The sequence below is a fragment of the Peromyscus californicus genome, unplaced genomic scaffold (genome assembly GCF_007827085.1).
Source record: "Peromyscus californicus insignis strain IS unplaced genomic scaffold, ASM782708v3 Scaffold_9__1_contigs__length_137607984, whole genome shotgun sequence".
In the NCBI taxonomy this organism is placed as follows: domain Eukaryota; kingdom Metazoa; phylum Chordata; class Mammalia; order Rodentia; family Cricetidae; genus Peromyscus; species Peromyscus californicus.
Genome location: NW_026294617.1, coordinates 121,428,027 through 121,446,000, shown reverse-complemented (window position 1 = coordinate 121,446,000; position 17,974 = coordinate 121,428,027).

Genomic DNA, 17,974 nt, shown 5'->3' with positions numbered 1-17,974 from the left:
TTGCAGAGGGTCTAACCTGGCTCTCTCTCACCTTAGCTTGACTCAGATGGCATGGGTTCTCTCAAGAGCAAGCTAATTCGTTTGGCCTGTCTCTTAGTTTCTTTGTGACATCAATTGGTCTTATGTGGCAGGACTGAATTTATAGGAGAGGAGGCTAGACCTTTGCCAACACAACCTGGAAGGCATGAAAACACAACTTGCCAAGTGCAATCCAGTGGCTGGTTAGTTAAGTCTGCAATCCACCATCTTGCGGATCATTTGCGTTGTATTTTCTTGTTAACTGTGCAGGCTGCATGGTTGCTGCTCAGACTGTCCTAGTGTGGGTGCAATGCTTGCCATGCTTCACCTTTGGCAAGAGTCCCGAAATCCCAGAGCCAGCTCAGCTACCATGCTGTTTCCTGTTTATTTCCGCTTCTTACGATTTCCGAGTGTATGAATTTCACATAACACATACTAAAGATATATTCTTGTGGGTATGTTTAGGATGTGTGTGAATGCAGACATGTGTGTACTAACATGCACATGTGGGGGTCAGGGTCTTGTTTAGGACAGGGTCTCTTCTTTGTTGCTCGTTGCCTTGTACGCCAGGGTAGCTGATTCTTCCTTTTCTACCTCCTAACTTGCTGCTGAAGCACTGGGATTACAAACACGTGCTATGGCAACTGGCTTTCTGGGGATTTGAACTCAGGTCTTCACACTTGCCATGCAAGCATTTTACCTGCTGAGCTATCTCCCTGGGCCTGAAAATACATTTCTGTTTTATGATTTCATGTAGTCTGCCTTTCCAAGTAGATCTTTAAGCCTGTGGAGGACAGATATTTATACTCTTTCTTACATTGTTGCCTCTTGCCTAGGGAACTGTATCCAGAAGTGAGATCCATTAAGATCACAAAAACCATGTCATTGGCAGTAATTATAAATGGTTTGCCTGCTGGTGCTTTGTGGTTGTTGGGTATGACATAGTGTGCCTTGAGTAATCTTCACCATGCTGTCCCCATTCTGAGAAGAGGACACCAAGGTACAAGGACTACCGGGATTTTATGAAGGCCCATGGGCAGTATGTGAAAGGACATGCTTATTTATACTTTCTGTGGTCTCTTCATTAACACTGTCACAGAAGTGAATGTTCTCTTTGTTGTCTGTTGAAAACCTATCAAAAAAGGACACTGGAGAGGAGGCTGGCCTTGGAGGGAGAGAGAGGCCTAGGTCTCAGATGGGCACCTCTGGGAGAGTTGTGTAGATCTTTGCAACTAGCTTTCCCACATCTGAAAAGAAGCAGCTAACTTTACATCACAAAACTCTGACAGTCTTGTAGGGTTTGGAAAGTATCAAGGAAGGAGGGGGGAATGTGTTCGAGAGTGGGCCTCAGGGACAACAAGGGGCTATGGCCTGGCCTTATACTCCTTTATCGGGGAGAAGCTCTATATCATATAGCCCAGTGCAGGGCCCAGCTTCCTCCACTTTTCCTTGTTTCTGATTTTTTTTTTTTTTTTTTTTTTTTTTGTGTGTGTGTGTAGGTCAGAGGCCAACACCAAGAAGCTGGATTGTTCCCCACCTTGCTTTTTGAGGCAGTGTCTCTCTCTGAGCCTGGTGCTTGCTGATTTATCGAGACTGGCTGGCCGGTAATCAATCCCCAGGGATTGTCCTGTCTCTGCCTCCCCAGTGCTGGGATTACAGATGTACCTCGAGCTTTTTACATGGGTGCTGGGAGATCTGAACTCAGGTCCTTAGGCTTGCCAACCTCTTACTGACTGAACTATTTCCCTAGCCTGTTTCTGATTTCTTAAAGGAGCATATCTTCTCCATTGTCTCATACAGCAGTCCACACAGGCCTGTCCCATCTCATGACGGCACACAGGACAACTATGTCCCTTGTACTCTGGGTGCAGAGCTCAGAATCTGCTTCTTTATAAATCTGCTCTCAGGGAAACAACTCCTACCAAATGGGCCCAGGATGCTCCTGCGCCATCCCCTGCATAAACCCTTTGCATTTGCAGATGTCCCAAAATAAAACTCGAAACTAAACCCCAAACCACAACATCCTGTCTTCAGGAAGAAGCAGGCCAAACGTGACTCTTCGAATCAGTAGTCAATGAGGGATTTTAATTCATGAACACAATTAGCAACATTACGATGACCCCTATGGAGCTGTTCTGTTTTATTGCTCTTCACGTGAATGAGATTTCCATATTTAGGAAGGAAATCAATTGATACCAGGAATCTTGTGCTGCAATAGAACACTTTTTCCTCAATAGGTAATGCTTTTCTAAGAACCTTTTCTAGCTACGCTCTCCAACCTCATATCAAAATGTTTTAGACACACAGAAACCTCTGCTTCAATTAACACAGATGTTCAGTAAAAGGAACAAAGCAAGAGTTCTCATTGTTTCTATCAGAGCTGATCCTGCAACGCTTATGTCCTTGTCAAGCCTGTTGTGAGGACCGCCGTTCTCGCCATTTGAGCAATCCTTACCATTAGAACAATTTATTTAGGTTAAGGCATCGTCTCTAGAAGCAACCTATTAAAAATACAGGTTACATGGGCCTAGTAACAATTCCCACAATAACTATTATTTGAGCTGCATGAATTACTTTATCAGATTAATTAGCTGTCATCTATCAGACAATATGGCTCTGAGGAAATAAGGCATCTTTTAATGGACATCATTGTCTGAAATATGAAGCAGTTCTATGAGGGACTAGAATGCTTGGGGGCCCTATGCTGGGGGTCTGGGAGGCTAGAAGGCAGCCAAAGACACTGATTAAAAAGGGAGAGCAGAGAAGAGTGGAATGAGGGAAACATCAAGATTAAACTTTTTTTCCCCTGCATAATTTCGCCTCGTGTCACCGCAGGGTTGTTTTGTATTTAAATGTTTTTAATAAACCAGTGACCAAACTCATCTTTTCTTTGGCCCATGCACACTCCCTCACCTAAATGGGTCCTGCTTATTTCAAAGAAACAAGTTTAGTGTTTGCCCTGTCCATCCTTTTCAGTGCTACTGTCTGTCTAAGGGTTTCCTGTCAAGGGCATACATGGCACTGCATTTCCCAGTCCCTTCTGTCTCCCTGGGGTCAAGCAGCTGAGTGTTGGGTACCTGAAGGTGACCTTGAAATACTTCGTATGGACTTCTGTTCTCCTCGTCTGGATATCTGGAAGCCAATGATTCCAGGACATGAAGAAGATGGAAGATGCTCTTGGTGGCAGAAGCCTAGATGTCCAAGTCACAACAACTTAGAAAAGAGCCATCTGGGTGTGTTTATTGTGGACTGTTTGAGTTGCTAGCAAAATGCCATGGGCTGGGTAATTTATAAAAGCGGATTTCCGCCCCTACCCCCCCCCCCCCCCCCCCCATTTTAGAGGCTGAGTGTCTGAGATCAGGGTGTCGTGAGGTTTATTATCTGGTGAGAGCTGTTCTTGGCTTCCAAGCAGGCACCTTATGGCTTTGCCCTTATGACTCGATTACTTCTTAAAGGTCCCACCTCTAAACACTGTTACCCTGGAGAGCAAGGTACAACTATAGTAATGTCTGTCCAGGAACACCTGCCTTGGGTTTAAGACTGATGACAAACAGGACCGTATTGTGTGCTAGGCAGTTGGGACTTGGAGGTCCTTTACTGTGTCCCAGATCATGGCCTCACTTTGCTGCTGTGAGTTTCGATCTCTGCTAAAGTTTGTTATCATTGGAATGCAAACTACTTAAGGATGTTGGGCAAAACAGGACTTTAAATGAGACAAAGAAGGGTGGTAGTCTACGCCGGCTGCTCTAGTTTGCTGCGACTTTCTGTGAGACATTTTGAGTTCTCTGTTTTCTTATTTAAACCTCAGAACAATCTTTTAGGACAGATTTATTGGCTACAATTTACAGAGGAGGGAACACACTGGGAAGCTGAACAGGAAACTTGCTGAAGTCAGGCTGCTGATGAGCAAGGCTCTGTGCTGGCCTTCTCATTCTTCCGAGTAACATAGTGCTCTCCACCAATGTGACAGTCTATTCTTATAGTCACTTGGGGGAGGATCCAGGTCAGTGCATGGAATGACAGTGTAAGGTCACACCATGGACTGAGGAAAAGTCACAGCCTTAAAGAGGAATTAAAAAAAATCATCTGCCTCTGCCTACAAAAATGTCGTGAAAACGTTTCCTTTATTTGCATTCCACACCTAAAAAATATGGAATTGATTTTCTCTGATTTCCCTTTTCTGCCCTTCATTCAAAGCCTTGATTATGCCCCAGTTTTCTGCAAAGAGAAAATTCTTACTGCTGAGTTGTACAGTCTGCAGATGAGGAGGATTTCAACCATGGGACATTTATTCCTCCATTGATACCTGCATGTAACTCCCACCCTCCCACCAGGGGAATGTTTCCTTGGGAGAAAAGAACATTCCTGCATCTGTAGAGGTAAAACAAGAAGAAAAGTTGGCCACAGAGAAGCGTGTACCCAGAAGGGACAGGGAGACAGGGAAAGAGGGCAGCTAAGCAGATGACATTTCTGAAGGCTTTTGTTTCTATTGCGCAGAGAAGGTTCGGTTTTGCTTGATCACCATCCTGCTTGTTCTTATCCGAATCCATAAAGAGTGCACCACGGAAGAGCTTCACAGTGCCTGGGGTGACACACACAAAGGATGCCATGGTTACAGCTTCCAGTAGAACAAAGTCCACCTATGGCTCTGCTCAGGATGGTCCCTCAAAAGGATACAGTTGGATAAGACAGGGGCAAAGCAGGAGTTCTCTGTGGTTGAGAGCTGGGGCTACTCAGGAAGAGTCTGAGGTTAATATTGTCACCTTGCCCTGAACAACAGTTTGGTCAATTAAACCTCAACTCCCCAAGCTCCAGAGTCCTCCTTTGTGAAGGTGCAGCTGGTTATCTCCCGCAGAGTCTCTGAGGATGGCACAAGGTAGTCTATGTAAGCACAGTCAATCCCCCAACAAAATGGAGACAACCGAAGCGGTTACAAAATCGTAGTTATTGATAACGCCTTTTAAATACACACCCGTTTGTCTGTCTGTGTGTGAGTGTGTGGTATTTACACATGCATGAAGCCAGACGGAATTCTCAGGTGCCAGGCCCCATTTTATTTTGAGGTAAGGTCTCTAACTGGCCTGGAACTTACCAATAGGCTGTCTTGGCTGGCCATTGAGCTCCTGGGCCTTCTGTCTCCATCCTGCCAGCTCTGAGATTAGAAGTGCATGCCACCACAGCCAACACTTTCACATGGGTTCCAGGGACCAAGCTCAGGTCCTTGTGTTTGCAAAGTGTTGGCACTTTATTAATGAGCTATCTCCCCAGCCCCGTTGCTTTAGTTTCATAAGTTAGCACCTGCTTTGTGGAGTCAGAAGGTAAAAACAAAATTGGATAAGATGAAATCCTGGTTAGGAGGTGATGGGAATAAGGTGGTAGGCTTTTTGTAGGAGTTAGTACTTGAGTGGTGGACTGGCAGAAGGCAGTGACCAGTGAATTCAGTAATTTCTGCATGATGCTCTGTTAATCTAAGCTCTAGTCCACTTGTCAGGACCTCATGACCTGGGGGAGAGAGAGGAGCTTTCTATTGAATAAGGCTGTATGCAGAGGTGGACGTGTAAGACAAGATGGAGCTCAGGGTAGGTGGACGTGTAAGACAAGATGGAGCTCAGGGTAGGCAGCCAGAGCTAGACAACTCAGAGAACAGTTTTGTGAAGTTGGCAAGGGCCCTGGCAGGGTGCTAGACCACCCTGAACTTGTCCTGAAAGATCACCCTTCAGTACTCACTGTGTGCGTGCGTGTGTGCGTGTGTGTGTGTGTGTGTGTGCGCGTGTGTGCGTGCGTGCGTGCGTGTGTGTGTGTGCGTGTGTGTGTGTGTGCGTGTGTGTGTGTGTGTACGTGCGTGTGTGTGTGTGTGCGTGCGTGTGTGTGTGTGTGCGTGTGCGTGTGTGCGTGTGTGTGTGTGCGTGTGTGCGTGTGTGTGTGTGTGTGTGCGTGTGTGTGCGTGCGTGTGTGCGTGTGCGTGTGTGTGCGTGTGTGTGTGTGCGCGTGTGTGTGCGTGTGTGTGTGTGCGTGTGTGTGCGTGTGTGTGCGTGTGTGTGTGCGTGTGCGTGTGTGCGTGCGTGCGCGTGTGCGTGTGCGTGTGTGTGTGTGTGTGTGCGTGTGCGTGTGTGTGCGTGTGTGCGTGCGTGTGTGTGTGCGTGTGTGTGTGCGTGTGTGCGTGCGCGTGTGTGTGTGTGTGCGTGTGTGTGCGTGTGTGCGTGTGTGTGTGTGCGCATGCGTGCGTGTGCGTGCGCGTGTGTGCGTGTGTGTGTGCGCGTGTGTGCGTGTGCGTGCGCGTGTGTGCGTGTGTGTGCGTGTGTGTGTGTGTGCGTGTGTGTGTGTGTGTGTGTGTGCAGAAACCTCTGGTGGGATTTCTCAGGAGTGCTGTTTGGAAACAGGGTCCTCCTTGGCTTGGAGCCCACCATTATGTGCGGCTGGCTGGCTTGTGAGCCCAGAGATCCACCCGTGCCTGCCTCCTGGGATTACAAGTGTATACTGCCACATGAGCCTTTTTTTTACATGGGCTCTGCAGATGGAATTAGGTCCTGGTGCTGCTAAGGCAGGCATGTTATTGCCTGGGTCATTTCCTCAGTGTGCTCTGATTTGTAAATGAGCATCTTACTGTGGGAACTAATCATAGGCACAGGAGGTCAGAAGATAAAATTTCCATACAGTTCATTCTGGAAGTTGTCTTATCCTTTCAGTATTCTGCAAGTTTCTTACCAATTTGCTATAAAACATTACTTCTCAGAGGAATAGAACCCTTGTCTCCGATACAGAAAGGAGGATGTTTGTTTCTGAAGCAAGAAAGATTCAAATAGCGATAACAATTTTTTTTTGTGGAAAATAAAAGCATCTCTATGTTTATTTGAGTAAACAAGAAAAAAGCACAATTGGAATGATGCCTCACCTGCCAAACAAAATAGTTTTCTTTTGAAAGCTGTGTTCCGTATACCAGGGTATACAGAGGGGATTGTGATCTCTTGGCTAGTGTGAGCCTCTGTACCTGCAGCCAGGGCTTCGCCTCACTCTTCTATGCTCCTCCTCAGCCTCGGAGAGACTTCCTGCAGCCACCGGACTGACAGGCCCAGCTGCTTGGCACCAGTATTCATTCTCTCCCCTAACAGCCGCGTTTGCCCTGGGAGTTAATTTGTGGGGATTCACGCTGGCTGAGTTAGGCCTAAAGTTGGAACTAAACTTCATAGAAGCTGAGCTCTGATCCAAGTTAGGCAGAAATATTTACGGCAGCTTCCCCTTTCAGTCAGCTAGCTCTCCTAGAGAGAGGCTGGTATTTTCCATTGATGGGGCTTGATCCCATTTCAGGGCTCATTGCGAGGATACACAGCCCCCCCCCCCCGTTTTTTCTCAGTGGCTTCTTTGGAGGGGAGTGGCAGGGCATGGTCTCCTGTAGCCCAGGCTGTCCTGTCCTTAAGCTCACATTTCTTGGAGGTCTCATCACAGTATGATCTGTTTTATTTTTAATTATATATGTGTGTGTGTGGGTAAGTATATAGGTATGTGGGTGTTTATGGAGTTCAGAGGCCCAGAAGAGAGCCTCTGGTTCCCGTGAAGCTGGACTTATAGGTGTGAACCTCCCAATGTGGAGGCTGGTAAATGTAGCATGAATCTTAAAAGGTCTTATTAATAAAAACAAACCCAGAGCCAAGTATTGGGGTGAACGCTGAAAGATCAGAGAAACAGAACCAGCCACAGCTAACCTCACCTCACCAGTTTCTCAACTGATCTCGTTTCCTCAAACTGGAAGCCTCTGTGTCCTCATCTGAATGGATCTCAGCTGAACTGCTGCTGAAAGCCTAAAAGCTTAACCAGGCTCCAGTTCCTGGTCCTCACGCCTTATATACCTTTCTGCTTCTGCCATTACTTCCTGGGATTAAAGGTGTGTGTCACCATGCCTGGCTGCTCCAGTGTGGCTTTGAACTCACAGAGATCCGCTAGGATTAAAGGTATGTGTGTGTGTGTGTGTGTGTGTGTGTGTGTGTGTGTGTGTGTGACCATTTTCTGGTTTTTATGTCTATCTAGTGGCTGTTCTGTTCTCTGACCCCAGAGAAGTTTATTAAGGTGCTCAATATATTGGGGGACACAATATCACCACAGGTAAACTTTAGTTCTCTGGAAGATAAGTATGTGGTTTTAACCCATGGACCACTTCTCCAGACTCTATAATTATTATCTCCTCCTCTTCCTCCTTCTCTTCTTCTCCTTTTCTTTCTCCTCTTCCTCCTCCTTCCGTACTTCCTTCTCCTCCTCTTCCTTTTCCTTCCTTTCCTCTTCCTTTTTAGAGAGAGAGAGGGGGTCTCATATATCGCAGGCTGTCCTTGAATCAGCCGTCTGGTCAAGGATGACCTTGAACTTCTGACCTTCCTATTTCTGAAGTGCTGGGATGATAGCCGCATACTACTACTCCTGTTTTTATGTGTGCCAAAAATTGAACTCGGGTTCTCGCTCACACTCGGCAAACACCATACAGCTGAACCACATCCCCAGCCCTTTGTGTGACTCTTCTTAGAGATTGGGCCATGCTGACCAATGCCCCATAGAACCAATCACAGGCCGAATTATGAAGTAGATGAAGTTTTCTAATTACATACTTAACACTCATTTTATTTTCGTTTTTAACTCAGGGCTTCTCAGGTTTGTCCAGGGTCTTCTGGCAGTATGCCTACCTCCAAGTCCCCAACTGTAAACCTGGTTCTACTTAGATATTTAGGAACACAGCAGTGTGGTCACCTCTCATCAGAGCCAGCTTGACAGATGTTCCCCATTGCGCTTGGTACCTGAGATCGCTAACAAAATTAACCAAACTTGCTTTCAACCCTTGCCTCATTATCTGCCTTGGGGAGATATAAACCAAGATACCACTTGAAGGTACCCACAGAGCAGAAGTGAAATGGAGACGTGGAGGCTGGCGTGCCCGGTGACCTATGACTGGCGAAGGGCTGGCAGGGCGTGAATCAAGACTGACTCTTGCCCTTCCATTACTTAGCTTCTATGAGAAATGATCTGGCCCTATTTTTCCAGCTAAGTAATCAGAGAGGACTCAAGATGGTAGAACATTCACGGAGACTCACTTCTATCAAGTATCTGTGAGTATGGCTTGTTCCATTGAGACTTGCGATTCAGCTAACAATGTAATTAGACGCAAACTTAATAAATCAATTGTGTAATGCTGTTGTGTAAAAGTGGTTACATGTAGTATGCCTCTAGAGGTATTTACAGTTTGCAAGAGGGTGTGGAGTTTACAATGCCTTAAAGGATTTACAGAGTTTTCTCAGTGGAATTTTGGGCAACTGGAATTGAAGGAAAGCCCTCTCCACACCCTGTGATGAATTTCACTGGGTGCTTTCTTTTACGTATCTAGCCATTTGCCTACTGTGTCCCCGATTCTCCTCACTATCTAATCATCAAAAGGATTCCTTTGGAATGGGAAGGTAAAGTTCAACCCTGAAGTGTTCTGGCCTGTCTTTCTCTGAGCAACAAAACACCAGCCTCCTGCCTTTACCTATCTGGCTCACCAGGGGATGTGAAGAGCTGTTTACAGGATTGCTGGGCCTGTGAAAGAAGATAACTCTTGATTCTACTTGCTTTCCAAGGGTGATGGGAAGATAAATGCCCACAAAGTCCTGCAAAAGCTTGGGATGAAAGGCACCCCGTAATAGAACATGGTTTAGGATGATTACGTTTTGATACGGTGGCTCTCAAGCCTGCCCCAGGAGTGCAGTGTGGTTGAGAGGTGGAGGAGTGAGCTGGCCCCTCTATCTCTGCCCCCAGTGCCTTCACCCCTAGCAGCTGCCTCTTCAAGCCTTGTCATGTCTGTCCATCCAACTTTGCTTCCATTTTAAGAGGCTGGTGAGGCATTTATGTTTTCACCCTTCACAATCTTCAGATTTGGAGGTAGTATTTACAAACACATATGCACCACGTAATGGATCTCTCTTCTCCTTGGGTGAAGGGTGGATTCAAGGGCCAGACTTAGTCAACAGACATTAGGCATATCCTCTGGGCTGGAAACAGTGTTCTCTGTTCTCTGTGTGTGGATGGCCTGACACACAAGCAAGAATCACCTCTTCTCAAGCCAAGAGCGTCACAGTTTGCCCCTTAGTGACAGAATTGGAACTCAGCAAAAGCGAAACAAAACCACCATAGAAAAATACCCTCTCCTTCCCAAATTAATTCTTTCAGTTTATGCTCCCAACTCCATAAAAATGTGCTTTAGCTTTTGAAGTTTTTATTAATATTTATAATGCCCTTTTGTGTGCCCTTGAACCTCATAGAAATAAAGCCTGATATAAAATGCCTAGTTGCTAGGTGGATTGTAGTATACCTAAACTCAATCATAAACTTTGAAGTTTATACATATGCATATATTTGACTTTACTTTCCCTCCACTCGGGTCTCTGGATGAAGGAGTTTATGTTTTAAACACTATATTTTTAAAAGCAGATTTTAATAGCTTATATTTTAATTTTGAAGGTAATTCATACTTATAAAAATATACAGATGTGCACATAGAAACAGAAGGGAAAGTCCATCCTTAATGACCCATTTCAAAAACCCCAGTGCCAAACAGCAATCCATATACTTGAAATCCTTTAAAATCAGGGTCCTGTGAATTGGAGGCATTGAAATGGTTTTAAAAAGCTAAGAACCAGTGATGTTCCCCCTTTTTATTTCTGAATATTCAAATGATAAAAGTTGTAGAAAATTTCAAAGAATACAGTGAACTGTAAGAAATTCATATTGTCTACAAGGAGGAAGGAAAGTTGATGTTTTTTTTTTTTTTCTGTATGTGAGTGTTAATCCTAAATAGGATTCACACCTTATAGAGAGAAGGAAATGGGGACACTGCCTTTTCTGTAGCTGTAGACTGTGTGGAGCCGGTCTCCCACCCCTGCCGCTCTTTGCCTTGGGTAGTATCTTATCCACCACAGAACTGAGCTCCCCATAGAGCTGCTGGAGTCTAATGTGATCCAAACCATTCGCTCACATACATTTCCTCTTATGCTGCTATCCTTACTTGCTTCGACAATACAAATCATTTTTTTCTAACACAAACAAACGCTAAAACTGCCCCAAGTTTACTATCAAAAGGGAATCCACCTTTAACACTTTAGTGTATTTCTTCCAGAACTTTCCCCTGCAAATACGAATACACAATGGTACTCTCTCCTTCCCATCCCCCCACATGATACTGGGACAACTTTCTAGTGTCAAGAAATCTCCCAAAGACATAATTTTGAATGAGTGTGTGTAAAATGTCTACTGCATATTCATACCACTTATGTGTAATGAGGTGGGTGTGGTGGAGAACACCTAGCCCTCTCACCTCATGCTCCTAGGGTGGAGGAGGAACTCTTCACTAACCAGGAAGGAGACAGGGATGAACACTTGTTTGTCTCCCTCTTCCCTCCTAGGGCAGAGTGGCTCATGTGGCAGCTGAGGATTACCTCACTCGCCCCCCACAAGAATCCTGTGAGGACCAGAGGCTTTGAGGCTCAGTTTCTTGGAATTGCTGCTTGTTCCCACATATGGCCAGTTTCTCCATCGGGAAAGACACTTGTTTTTCAGGCATCCTCCTGCCTCAGGGGTGGGCCTGCTGTCAGGGATGGGGTTTAATTATGAAGGAAAAGAGGTAGGGTTGGGGTCCACCAAGTGGGCTGTTTCTCCAGTCAAGTTCAGGTAATCTTTGTGACTGTGTACAGCTGTGCGTCTCTTGGGCTCTGGTGTCAGACTCTCTCTCATCTTCTTAACTCAGACGGTGGGAGGCAGTGAGTCAAGAGAAAAGAGCATAATTAATTACACCCCTGCACCTCAGTGAATATGACTATAGTTAACATTTGTTTAGCATTTCTTCTGTGCTAGGCTGCCTTTGCTCCTGCCATGCGCACAATAACCCCACGGAGTAGTGTTACTGTTGTATTACTAACTTGTGCATGGCCAAACAGATGCATGGCCAAATCCTTGAGCCAGTGGTAGAGGTGGGGTTTATGTCTTGCCTTCCATCCATTTCATGTGAGAAACACCACACAAACTGTTCTGCACAAGAGTAACTTGAGCCTGAAGGCTTTCCCTGGTGTAGGCTTTCCCATTATTGAATCTGTCACTTTCTTCTACAATATTCTATAGTAGCCATTGAATGCCCTTTAATACCATTTCCAGTGACTTTTGGTGATTGAGAAGATTTCTGCTTTTAATGCTCTGAGATCTTTTCTTATTTTCCTTTGTGACTTACTCAGTTTTTGTGCTTTGAAGGTTCTTAGGCATCTGGTAGATTTGCATCTATATTTTACTTGGGTTCCTATGGTTTTATTTGAAAAGCATAGCTTTTGTCAAATTATTTGCATGAAGGAAACTTTCTTAGTTTTTGTTGTTTTGTTTTAAAGTGAAAAATTAGCTGATTCAGGACCATCCTCTCTTCACAAGATCCCAATGCATACAATGATACAGGCTTTGGTATCTGTTTTCTGCAATGAGTTGGCGCTTCTGCAGGCCAAGTTTTCACCCAAGCTTTATGACTTTGCATGTTACTTTTTAGAAGGATTAACCCATCTTTGTCCTCCATTTATAAAAGTGTATTACATGATACTTTTATATTTTTAAAAAAGCCCTCTTATCAATCTTGACATCTTACTGGGAATTTAATTACAATCTACCTACATTTACAACTTAATTTGGAACTATTTAAGGTGTTTGCAAACTTTTTCTCATTTACTAATACACATTTCTGAGTATCTCAGGAAAGTGACAAAAGTACCTTCATCAAACTGAAAGTCTTTTCTGCTTGGGATATTTTGGTTATTTTATATTTTCAGGAACTCTAAGGGATAGATTAGTATGTAAATAGTGTTGTGATTTGACATAATCTGAAGTAGTGGTTGTCAGTGTCTAGGTAAGTTTTTAAAGTGTTTTGTTTATGACTGATTATTGAACTCATTGTGAGTTTTCATTGGATTCTCTCCAGTTGTTTGTGTTTGGCTATAGTATTTAAAATAATGAATTTTGTTGCTTACAATTCTTACATATGCCTTATTGTTATCCCATTGTCAGAAACTTCCAGAACAATATTAAACAATCACCAATAAAATGGACATTTTAACTTCTTTCTGATTTTAGTGAGACTGTCTGCAGGCTTACACTGTAAACAGGTTAGCTTGTGTCATTTTAGGACAGATAGTTAAATTAGAAACAATTTTTCTCTTTATAAAAATGTTTTCTTTTTTTATTGAGAAAATTTTTTCATTTATTTTACACACCAATCAAAGATTCCCCTCATCTCTCCTCCCACCTTTCTAGCTTCCCCCTCCCAACTCACCCTCACTCCCCCCACAAGAAGGCAAGGCCTCCCATGGAGAAGCACATCCAGCAGAGGCAAGTCCAAGCCCTTTCCCCTGCCTCAAAGCTGCACCAGGTTTCCCATCACAGGTTTAGACATCAAAATAACGAACAATCAATTAAAAATGGGCTATAGAGCTAAGCAGAATTCTCAAAGGAAGAATTTCAAATGGCTGAAAGACATTTAAGGAATTGCTCAGCATCCTTAGTCAATCAGGAAGATGCATATCAAAACGACTCTGAGATACCTGTCAGGATGGCTAAGATCAAAAGCACTGCAGACAGCTTATGTTGGAGAGGATGTGGAGCAAGGGGAACACTCCTCCACTGCTGGTGGGAGTACAAACTTGTAAAGCCACTTTGGAAATCAGTATGATGGTTTCCCAGAAAACTGGTAATCAAACTTCCTCAAGACCCAGCTATACCACCCTTGGGCATATACCCAAGAAATGATCAATCATACCACAGGGACACATGCTCAACTATGTTTATAGCAGCATTATATAATTATATATATACATTGTAATAGCCAGAACCTGAAACAACCTAGATGCCCCTCAACTGAAGAATGGATTAAGGAAATGTGTTATATATACACAATGGAGTATTACTCAGCAGAGAAAAATGACATCATGAAATTTGCAGGCAAATGAAATGTTTTGTTTTTAAACAACCAGGACAAAATGATGTTTTATTATATTTGGGGTGAGTGTTTGTGTGTGTGTGTGTGTGTCTGTGAAACTTCCTATATATGTTTTCAGACATTAAGCAATCCTTGCATTTTCAGGGCAATACTCAATGAAATGTTGATATGCCGTTCTCCATGTGTCTTTCACTTTTCTGTGGCTCTTGTGAACAGGACAGGGACAACTCTTTGGTAGTATTTGATGAAAGACAGAGATGTTCTTTTTCCAAAACAAAGGACAAGTTTACTTCTAGCCTTGAGGGCAGAGCGCTCTTCCTGTGGAGCAACCTTCAGCCGTGCTTAGGGAGCACTGTAGCAATGCTACAATCTCCCTCTGGAGCTGTGGCCAGATGCTATTGCCTACTCTTTAAAGATTTGAGTTTCCTGAGTTCAGGTTTCTTGCCTGTAATGCCCCTGTCCTCCCATTGCATGAACAGTTGTCTACACAGACCCACATCATGTTACTCTCCCAAGAGTGCGGCAAGGGGTGGGTGCTCTGGCATACCTATGGATGTTCACTCTGCTTCCTGAACCTTAAATAACAAATTCCATAGTCTCTCCCAGCCGCATTCCCTCTGCCACAGGGAACTATGGCAGACTGCCAGTGGGTGAAAATAAAATACGAGTATGAGCCCTTGTACATTTTTTTTTTCAAGATAGGGTTTCTCTGTGTAGCTCTGGCTGTTCTGAAACACTCTCTGTAGACCAGGATGGTTTTGAACCCAGAGATCCTCCTGACTCTGCATCCCCAATGCTGGGATTAAAGGCATGCACCACCATTACTGGGCCCCTGTACAGTTCTTATTAGTAATTTCTGTCTATGCTTATAAGAATGATTGGTTTATAACTTTTCTAATGCTGCTGTTATTAGATCATAGCTATGCTCACACTAAAAGAAATGTATAGTTTTTTGCTTTTTATACTGAAATAATATATATGATGTGTGAATTGTTCTTTCAAAACTCACAAATACTGATAAGACTGTTTTGATTTAGGAACTTGATTGAAATTAATTCTATTTTCATTATTTCCTATTGCTAGGGGGTCTATTTTGGTTTACTCCTTGTTACTGAGTTAATTTTAGTCCTCTATACTTTCTCAGAAACATCAGTGAATTAAAACATTTAACCATCTATAGTATCATAAGGAACTTGGAATAATGTCTACTGTACCTATACTGTATCTTGTTTTTAATTTCAAGTATTTATTGTTTTAAATTCTGTTTTTCCTTCTTTGCCAGGATGTTTTATTGTTTATGTTTTTTTATTTCCTTCTGCTTTAAAAAATATTTTTATTTTTTAAGGTCTTAAATTTAATTATGGTGAATTCTTTTATTTGTATTACTTCTGGCCTAATAAAGCCAGTATATGAATCTTCTTTTCCCCTTGACTAGTATTTTACTTTATCAAATTTTATATGTAGTTATTACAATATTATATCTTTATAATTCTATAATTTATAATCGATTGATCTTTTCTTTGATCTGATAGTCATGTCTGATATGTTTTCTAATTTAAAAGTAAAAATTTTCCTTTTTAAAAATCTTATTACTTTTTTTTTAGCTTGTTTTATCATATTTACAGAACGTAGTCTTTCTACTTTCCTTTTACAAAATTTCATCAAAATTTTATTTTGGGGCTGATATGTGATTCATTTCTAAAAATATTTCAGAGTTTTTTGTTTTTTTTTTTTTTGGTAAAGTAATGTACTCATGGAAGGTATCTATCATCTAAGGGGGTATATGTCTGTAATCCCAGTATTTGGGATGTGGAGACCTGAAGATCAGGAGTGTGAAGTCATCTTTAGCTGTATAGACAATTTGAAGCCATCCTGGGCTACAAGAGACCTTGTCTCAAAAGCAATATTGTTATTATTATCTAAAATTTACTTGTTAAGTCTGCTCCGTTTTAGGCACATTTGATTTATCAAAGAAGGAAAACAGTGAGGGAAATTCCAGTTTCTTTCAGTATGCTAAAGAGCTCTGTGCTTTATGTAGTCTAATGTTAGTTGTTAGCTACATGTTTCTGCTTGGTTCTTGTCTTGTGAATTTTTAAACATCATAAATTTGCATTATTTGTTTTGCTTTTTGCCTGCTCTCTGTTCTAGTAACATTTCTAGTTATCTATGCCTGTTAGATCTTTGCCCATCTGTGTGTGTGTGTGTGTGTGTGTGTGTGTGTGTGTGTGTGTGTGTGTGTGCGTACAGATACCTCTGCAGGGGCCTGTGGCAGTCAGAGGTTAACCGCAGGGTCTTCCTTAGTCTTGCTTCACTTTACTCCTTGAGACAGCGTCCCTCACTGACCCGAAGTTTACCGATTGGCTAGATGACCTGGCCAGTGAGCCCCTGGGGCCTTCTATCTTTACCCTTGAGGGACGGGGTTATAGGCACATACCACCCCATTAGGCCTTTAGTGCAGGTGCTGAGGAGCTGGGGAGTCGAACTCAGGTCTCTGTGCTTGTGTAGAAAGCACACTGTCCTCTCCAGCCGTGTGGTTAGCCATCTCTTCAGCATCATGCCAGTGTTTTAACTTAGTTCATATGTGTAATTTTTAAATCCAGTCTACAGATGAATTTTGTTTATTGACCGAATTTGAGAGTCTTGATGTTTTAATAAAGAATTTAAATCTATTTATATTAATTTTTATAGTTGACATCTTTGTTTTTGTGTTACATTGTTTCATATCTTTCCTCCTTCCTTCCTGCTTCTCTATTTCCTTGATACTGACCCCACTTTCCAATATATGGATTAGATTGTCTTTACATCTTCCTACTAAGAATTTCTGCATTTCTCTGAAATTTTAATTAACATATGTAATCATATATTCCTGTAATCATGCCAAGAATGAAACAATCTCTTGACCTTTTACTTTGCTAGATGATATAATTAGCATTCGGCAACTATTTTCTTATTATCTATGTTCATGAAAATATAATTTTAAAAACATATTTACCATGGAACAACTCTGGGACCTTTTCTTCATTTTAAGAGCTAGTGAACATTGCTGAAACTATGGAAAATGTTGCTACAGAATCTTAAATGTTCAATATCATCCATTCTAAACATTTTTATCATAGAAATGAAACCACAGAAGTCTCAGATACTTTAAAGGACTTTTTCTAGTTCCCCAAACTTGAGCAGCAGTATTAGAACTCAGAGATGGGTATCTTGGGCCTCAAACTAGAGCTATTTCTGTTCTAATATGCATTTTTCAGTAGAGACGGTGAGGGAGATTGAAGCTATTTGGGGCTAGAGGAAAAGTTAGGAGAGGAGACAGGGTCTGAAGCCCACAGAAAAACGGGAGCATTTGACTTAGAAGAGGGAACAGTGTATAGCCACAACTTCAACAGAAATATAAAGAAACTATCCAGACTGCTCCTGTGGCTGTGACATCTCAGGAGGGTCGAGGGTTGGTGAGATGTTCTGCTGTGATCATAAGTCTCAGACGAGGTCTTAGTCTGAGCTCTTTGGGTGACTTGGCTCCTCCTGTGCCGGGATTTTCCTCTGTTCCCTTTTATCGAGTTTTAATAAGAAGCCATCTGGTGGAAGATTTTGGACTTGGGCTGATATTTAACATGCATAACAGGCTGCTTTCAAGAGTGACTGTTTAGCCACCAAATAAAATAAAAAATAAAGGCGATGATTATAGCCCAAATAACACCACACTTTAATCTTTCCTGATTGACAGAAAGATTCTGGTCAATTATCTTTTAGTTGAAAAACACAATCATTGGGGAACATCAGCTTAGAAAAGTTCTGGCAAGAGGAAGAGGCAGCTTTCTCCCTCAAAATCAGATTCCAGGACTCCACCCACTAGACCTCAGCTCTGCCCTCAGGGAGGCAGAGGAGAGTCGAGGTAGAGTTCAGATTCCATGGACATTGCTGGTTCCCAGGCAGCACAGTGAAGCAGTTTATCATTCATGGAAGACCCAGTTCATTACT